This window comes from Mirounga angustirostris, unplaced genomic scaffold (assembly GCF_029215605.1).
Source record: "Mirounga angustirostris isolate CCGP_5_RB_7025 unplaced genomic scaffold, mMirAng1.0.hap1 SCAF_14, whole genome shotgun sequence".
In the NCBI taxonomy this organism is placed as follows: domain Eukaryota; kingdom Metazoa; phylum Chordata; class Mammalia; order Carnivora; family Phocidae; genus Mirounga; species Mirounga angustirostris.
Window position 1 is genome coordinate 64977143 of NW_026991722.1, and position 7959 is coordinate 64985101.

The following is a 7959-nucleotide window of genomic DNA, read 5'->3' on the forward strand; positions in this document are numbered from 1 at the left end:
GTGGGACTTTGGAAACAGTCCTCTCCCCTGGCCTGCACCCCTCTGGCGCTCAGGTTCACCTACCACAGCCAAAGGACAACCCAGGCTCAGTGTGCGACCCACCTGCACCTGGAGCCTAGTGGCAGGTGAGAAAGGCACCTGCTAGAGCTGGCCCAGGGCACCTGACTAGGCTATGGCTTGGCCCCTCTCATTGCCAAGATCACCCATCTACCAAGAAACAGCCTCACACTGCTGAGAGAGACGCCACGCTGCCCAGTCCCACACAGCACCGCTGGCAGTGCCCAAGCACCTCTTGTCCGCCCGCAGTGAGAACACCAAGAGAAGAAAAGGAGCTCAGCTCGGAGTTCCCAGGAACCCCCAGACCATCCCCCTCACAGATCCTCTGAAAGTGGTCAACAAAAGCCCAAGTTTACACAATCCAACGTGCCAGAAGGGAAGGAGTTGGCACTGGAAGGGTAAGGATGACCCAGGGAGTCCTAACCCCCTGAGCTCCCCCAGACCCCACCTGGAGGATGGGGAACGGACCTGCTCACCAGGCTTGTTGTGGTCCCTCCCCAGTTTACAAGGAACTACCATCCAGCTCCAGGCTTTGTCTAAGACAGCCATACTGCCAACCCACTCAAAATGAAAACCTTGACTGTCCTCAGGCCCAAGCACTGCTCAGAGGAAGGAGCCCACACATACATGTTTGAGGCTGCCACACACGTGTGGTTGTGTTTCCTTACTCTTAGAACTTCTCTAACCGGGGCGCCTGGGTGGCTCAGTCAGTTGGGCATCTGACTCTTGATATCGGCTCAGGTCATGATCTTGGGATCCTGGGCTCCATGCTCAGCAGGGAGTCTGTTTAAGGATTCTCTCTCGGGCACCTGGGTGGCTCAGGTGGTTAGGCGACTGCCTTCAGCTCAGGTCATGATCCTGGAGTCCTAGGATCGAGTCCCGCATCAGGCTCCCTGCTTGGCAGGGAGTCTGCTTCTCCCTCTGACCCTCCCCCCTCTCATGCTCTGTCTCTCATTCTCTCTCAAATAAATAAAATCTTAAAAAAAAAAAAAAAGGATTCTCTCTCCCACTGCCCCTTCCCCCTCCCCCCCACTGCTTGTGTTCTCTAAAATAAATAAATCTTAAAAAAAAAGATTTAACTTCTCTACCAGCTTCCTAGCTATGTGACTTGAGACTAATTGCCTAACCTCTCTGAGCCACTTGTACAGTGACTGATAAAATGATTGGCACTGCATGGGTTATGTTCCAAGGATTAAATTCAGAACACTTCCCACAAGGGTTACCATGGGGTAAGAGCCCAAAAGTGAGCCCCTGGCCCTCTTCTGCCCCTACTTCCCTAGCATTGTCAGGAATTCTGTGGGAACCACCCTTCTCCCAGTATTCAAGCAGAGCTACAGTAGAACCTGTCAGACAAACCACCAGCCACTTTCTACCAGCAGGAAGAGCAGGGAAGTCCTGCGGCAGGGTGGGACAAAGAGACAAAAGAGCTGAGGCAGGAACCCACCCCTCCAGGATCACTAGCCTCAAGACAGAACCCCAGAGTCCATCTACCAAGATGTGCACAGGCAGGAAAGAACAGAGAGGAAAGACACGCTGCCTGTGCTCCCAACACCACCCACTTCTTCCTCGACTACCAGCCAAGACTTCTTGATCCCCTCTCCTTCACTGCCCCAGCCCAGGCTGGTCTTCCTTCCCTAATAGGCAGCACTTCCTAACCAGGACACCAATAAGAACCACACCAGACTCAGGGGCCTTGCTGCTCACCTCATTCTGTAAGCTGCCCAGAGCAAGCAGGGCTGTCTTACGTTCCATCTGCCCATAGATAAGCACTAACCCCCAGGACCGCCCCATTGTTCTGTTCTAGCAAAGAGAGCTGGAGCCAGGTCTTACCTGAAGCTCTACCTCCAATGCCCTTTCACAGCCACCCCCATTACTCTGTTCCCTGGCCAGATAACCATCCAGAAAAGCAACCTCAGGGACCAACCTCTCTCCCCCGGGGACCTTGAGGTCAAAGAGAAAAATAGGGGCTCAGGTCCCAGGGGTCCCCAGCTATGGTCACAGTGGGCTCATTAGGGAGCCACAAGGATCCCAAATGTCACTACATCAGGCCCTGCCAGGACACACAGAGGTCAACCAGGACCCAAGAATGCAACCCCAAAACCAGAACAGGTAAACTCTGAAAACCAAGCAGGATGAAGAGTCCTGGGGTCAAGAGCAGCAGGCGGCTCTCCAGGGACCTCCAAAGAGATGCCCCCTTAGTGCACACGGCCTGGGGGTGTCTCCCACGTAAAAGGGACCCCTTCTGTGTCTGGTGCTTCTCCAAGACCCTAGTAACTAAGAGAATCAACCCAACTTGTTCTGTAAATTCGATCCCACTGGGCCATCAGAGTAAAGCAGTTCATGACCACCCCAGATCATAATGCATTGGTCGATCTGGACTCACTACTTGCTTGATTCTATTACCAACATAGATTCATCACCTGCTAAAGCAGTGGTTCTCGATCTTGGCTACATATCAAATTCATTTCCAAGTCTTAGGAAACATGGATGTTAGAAATAGTCCAGGCTGTGCCAGCCTCTACCAGCTCCCAGGTGATCCTCATGTGCAGGGCTGAAAAACGGCACCAGCAGGCAGGCCTCTTCCAGGCAGCACAGGTACCAACACATACTTAATGGGTCAATGTGTAGCAAGCACTCATCACAAGTAAAGTACCATGGTGTCCACAGAGGGGCAGGCCACGGAGGCCTCAGAACTCCACCTTCCCAGCCATCTACCCTACTCTCGCTTCTCATTCATTTCAGGAACAAGAATTCACCAAGATCTTATGAGCTTCCAAAGCAGCACAGGTGAGGGTACTACAAAGGCCACGGGCATTCCTCCTCCTTAAAGGGCCTGTACCCAGGCTGATGAAGAGGCCGAGGGAGCTCAGACCCCAGTGTGGTGATGGGAACACCTCTGGGCGGGGGGGGAGGGGGGGGGTGTTACGTGGCAGGTAGTTACTGTTCTCAAGGCACTGGAGAGGCCCCTCCCGATACTCACTGAGAGAACCCACCCACCCACAGGTGCTGCTGGGAAAGAAGCCTGAGGCCGCCGCCGCAGTCTGGAACGCATGGGACAAGTCTGCACGGGACAAGTCTGCACAGCGGCTTCCATCTATCTCCTCAAGAGGCCAACTCCCCACCTGGAAGCAGCCCCCCAGCCAAGCCCTAACACTGCCTTTCCTTAGTGGCCCTTGGGATTGCCATGGAATGGACAGGGAGAGCTGGAGGTATGGCCCAGGAAGGCGGGTCCACCGGCCTTTCCATACCCCACTCTCCCTCCTCATCCCTACCCTGAGTGCCCACGGAGGTGGGTTACCCTCAAACAGTAAACAGGCACCCACTCTGGGCTCCGTATCTCAGAAGCAGCAGCAAGGCCCCTTGGCTGTTCTGTCCCCTCTCACCCACAGAAGGACCTGCTCTAACCCCAAGGCCACAATCCCCCCTTCCTCCACCCACATGCGACATTACCATGAAAAACATGAAAACTAAGCAGTCTGAAGGAGAGGCTCTGAACCCCTTCCTGACTGTCCTAGGCAGGTTCTTAGGATCACTCTCTCAACGAAGTCCAGCCACACCCTCCCTCAGCAGAGGCACCCCAGCCTGGGCCCTTCCCTCCGGATTGTGACAGGCCTGGAGTCGCCTCCTGGCTTTCCCTTCCTTATCAAGCTCACCAGGGGCCCACATACAACCCCCAACCCCCACCCGCTACTCTTGCTTTGCCTTGCTTCGCCACTCCCGCCACTCCAGGCTACAGGAGCTCTCAGAGACCTCCCCCAGCCCAGGTCCCTATCCCTTAGGGCAAGGCCCCTCCCAGCAGGAAGCACAGGCTGGCGGTGCCAGGCAGAGTCAAACTGGCCTGGCTTGTTTGGAAGCCCCTAAGCCGGAACCAGGATCCTCTTGGGGAGGGGGCTGTCTGCTGGCCTCTCCCTGCTTGGAGCTCAGACCTCCACACCACACGGGCCCTCACAAAGCCCTGGAGTCAAAGGCATTTACCCTCCAGCCCCAGCCTGACCAGTTGCTTACTTGCAGCCCCAGCAAATTATGTAACCTCCCAGTTGAGTCTCATTTACCGTCTGTAAGAGGAGACTATCTGGCGTGCTGACCTGTAAGGGTTCCGAGAAAACTCGAGTGTGCCCCTATCTCCCGGCCTACGGCCGACCACTTGTTGGCAAGGCTGTGAGAGTCCAAGACCAGCACGATCCAGCCGAGCTGCAGGGGCTGAGCACTGCGCCCCTGGGGTGTCTGTTCTCAGAAAATCTTGTTGGAGGCATGAAAAGCTTACGAAAGAGCCTCCCAGCTGCCTGGCACGCAGAGGGCGCTCCTGTGCTAGCTTCTCTAACACACAGCGTCTGCAGGCTCGCGCTCTCGCTTCGCGGCTCTCCCTTCGCGGCTCTCCCGTCTCCCTGGCCACACTCCACACCGCCACTGTCTTTCCAAGCGCTCCGCATTAAAACCCCTCTCCTACAGCCAACCTGAACCCAGCATGGCATCTGTGGCTCTCCTCCAGCCCAGAGCCGGCCCCTTCCTCCATGCCTCGCAGCTACAGCCACCAGCCCCGCGGTGCCCTCTGCACTGCATACAGCACTGTGCCAGCCCTTATCAGCCTATCTTACAATCGTTTGTTTGCCTGTCTGTCTGCCCCAGGCTGAGCTCTCGAGGGCAGTGATACATGAATGTAAACTCAAGTTTTGCTCCCATTTTAGACATGTGGACACTAAGGCTCAGAATCAATCACTGTCCAAGGTCACACAGAGAGTAAACGGCAGAGCCAATGTCGCACTCCAGACTTTCTAAGTCCAGTTCCAGGAGTCCCTCCCAAGCCAGGATCCAAGAGCCAGGAGGGCAAGAACCTGACTGGTTGTTTCTTCTCAATGCTGAAAGCTGCCTCCCAGGTGCCAGAAACAGGAAGAGCCCCCACCCTCTTAGTGATCAGGTCCTGGGGGCAGTGGCCCTCAGCCCCAGTGGGCAAGGCTAGCAAGCTATTGGGTGGGGCTGACAGCTTGAGGCCAACAGGCCAGCAAAAGGGCAACACCACAGGTCCCCTGGGTAAACTGAACTTTATTCCCTCCTCACTCCTCCGACTCTCCAGAACTGCCCAGCCAGCCCTTCTCTGGGGGCTAGCTGCTGATTAATAGGCACTGCCCCCAAGCCCCCCCCCACCAGACCTGACCCTGACACACAATAAGGACTCCGGGAAGGCAGCAGGCCTGTCAGCTCAATAATGCAAAACCCTGTTGCTCCAAGTCCACGACAGCTGACTTCAAGTGGATCGGAGGCTGTGCTTATTAACAAAATGAGAAATCTGATCTATGGAAAGAAAACACTACGTGAGGATTAATCCAGGACTGCAGCTTGTGGAGAAGCCTGGGCTGCTGGCCAAGACCAGGGAATGAGGATGGGATGGGATCCTGCCTACCTGTCCCCAGAGCAGGTACTGCCCGGCAGGACAGGACGAAGCGCCTCTGCCCCACCTGCGCTGCTGCCTCTCCTTCCAGCAATTGCAGCAATCATTTCAGTTTTGCTTTAATTAAAGGCCTGGCTCCCTCGGGCTGCTTCTTCCTCTATGCAGAGCCAGCAACCAGAGGGTGATTTTTCTTTTCAGGAATCGCTTGTAAAAGCTGAGTGACTAATCTACAAGTCCTAACAACTGGCAGGAAAACACTGCAGAGAGAAATTCTGGGCACACACCAGCACACTGAGTCAAACGGCCAGAGAAGCTGGGCAAGAGGTACTCAGCAACTCCCCACAACTGGTCTGCAGAAAGCCAGAAGCCAAAGGAAAGCAGATCAACCTGGGAGTTCTGACCCCCTAAGGCGGGCGGGCAGGCAGGTGGGGAGCCCCCTCCCAGCCTTCTGAGTCTACTGCCTTCCCGTGGGACCCAGAGATTTTCATAAGCCCAACTACACAAGACCAAAGGTTCACTCAAAGGCAAGGCAACCTACTCCTGGGCCAAAAGACTCAGTTCAACCCCCAAGTATCAGCTTCCCATCCCCCCCTTGGTGCTAAGAGCCGGCTAACCAGCAATCTCACCACACAGCTTTGTCTCTGGAGGCCAGCCTGAGGCCGGCCCATCTGCTTTTTTTCAGACCACTCCAGCAACCCTGCTCTGCTAAGTGTACACTCTCTCCTGGAGCCAGGGCTACAGACCAGCCACATGGCCCGTGCTCCTGAAAACGTCTGCTAAAAGGGCCAGCAAGTCCAGAGTTGGCAGATGGGAATGGAAGGGCAGAAGTAAGGCCAGGAGCCAGGAACCAATAAATGCTAGATCCAGAAAGGTCCTGGGTTTGGGTGACCTAGCTCCTATCCCTCCATCCAAAGTCCCTGGAGAACAGCCCCAAGTTCAGCCTAGAAGCTCTGGAGGCCCCTCCACTACCTGCCAGCTCTCCTCCTCCCCCCAGCGCAGCCATCCCCACATCAGTCAACAATCCACCGCCACAGGATTCCTATGGGCAAAGCTCTACCCCTCCCCCCAACCACATATGTCAGAGGGGTGGCCTCCCTGGGTTACACCCCTCCTGCTATTGGGGGGTGGGGGGGCGGGAACCTAGCTTTCCAGATGTGCTTGGCAACTCCTACTAAGAAAGACACTGAGGGTGGAGGGGATAGAAGACACGAATAAATAACTTCAAAACCGTTCCAACCCATCCGGATCAGCACTAGGTTCCCTTCCCCAGGCAGTCCCACGCTGTTCTGGGTGGGGCCGCTGAGCGCATTATCTGACCTCCCTCCCTCCTCTCCATAAGTCACTGCCCCCCAGGGAAAGGCATCCCCGCCTCCCCCCTAGCCCCCACCCCCCCACCAAATAAGTCTATGTGGATATGAACCATCTTGGTAGATAAACAGAGAGTGACAAGCTGAGGCCCTTCAGCCCCCTTCCTCTGCCAGCCGGTCCCCTCCCCCTGCCAGCCGACCCCCTCCCCCAAGCCCATCTCTCTTCCTGCCAAGTGGCTGCCTACAGGAGAGGTCTGGGGGCAGGGCAGCGAGCCCACCAGCCGTAGGGCCTGGCCCTCTGGGAGCGGTCCCTCCAAGGCCAACCCTGCCCCTGCCCGGGCCGGTCTTCCCGCGGGGAGGGGGCAAGAAAAAGGGACCGGCAGGCAGAGAAGGGCCGCAGTTCTGGAAATAGCAAAATCCCCCTACGAGGGGCGGCCGCGGGCGCTGGGCCGTTTGCATAATGGAAGCCCGCCCGCCTGTCAGGCAGCGCAGCTCGCCCGACGCTGTTCGGATTAGATTGCTAATGAAAAGGCACAAAGAGCCGGCGCCCGCTCGCCCGCCGACCCCCGCTCCGCAGACCCGCGCCCCGGCCTGGCGCGGCCCCGGGGCTTTGTGCCCAGTGTCCCCCGCCGCCCGCGCCCTACCGGGCACCCGGACCACAAAGCCGGGGCAGGCTGCGTCGGGCCGGGGGTCCCGCGTGCGCCCCCGCCCAGTCCCGGCGGGCGCGCGCCCGCCCACGCCCCTCTCCCCGGGGGCGCGCCCGCCCACGGCCCCCGCCCGCGCCCCCCGCTGCCCCCGACCCCCTCTCACCTCGTGTGCGTCGGCGGCGGCGCTCCGCCCGCCGGCCGGCCGGCCCTGCCTGCGGCCCCTCGTCCTCGGCGCCCGACTCGCGCCGCCTGCGCCCGCCCCGTCCGCCCGCCGCCGGCCCGGCTCGGCTCCCCGCCCAGCGCGCCCCGAGCGCCGCTCACAGCCGCCCGCCCGGCGCCATCTTGGAAGCTTGTGACGTCGGTGCCGCCCGCTCACCCCTGACCCACATCTGAATGGGCGAGCGGCGGGGCGGGGCCGGGGGCGGGATGGGGCGGGTTCTTGGTGTGGGCGGGGCCTGAGGGACGGGGCGGAGCTGGTGAGCAGTCCGAACACTGGGCAGGGCGGGGCGACAAGCCTGCTGGACGGCGCCTTGGGGGAGGGGTGCGCGGAGGAGCCGGGAAC

General features: G+C 58.4%; 1 protein-coding gene across 1 annotated transcript in view; it reads right to left on the bottom strand.

Annotated features, from left to right (window-relative positions):
- HIC2 (HIC ZBTB transcriptional repressor 2) overlaps nt 1-7723 on the bottom strand; it is a 31855-nt gene extending 24132 nt beyond the window's left edge. The window contains exon 1 of the mRNA XM_045887182.3: nt 7561-7723. The gene's annotated coding sequence lies outside the window, so the exon portion shown is untranslated. The remainder of the gene's footprint in view (nt 1-7560) is intronic.
- Between the last annotated feature and the right edge of the window lie 236 nt (nt 7724-7959).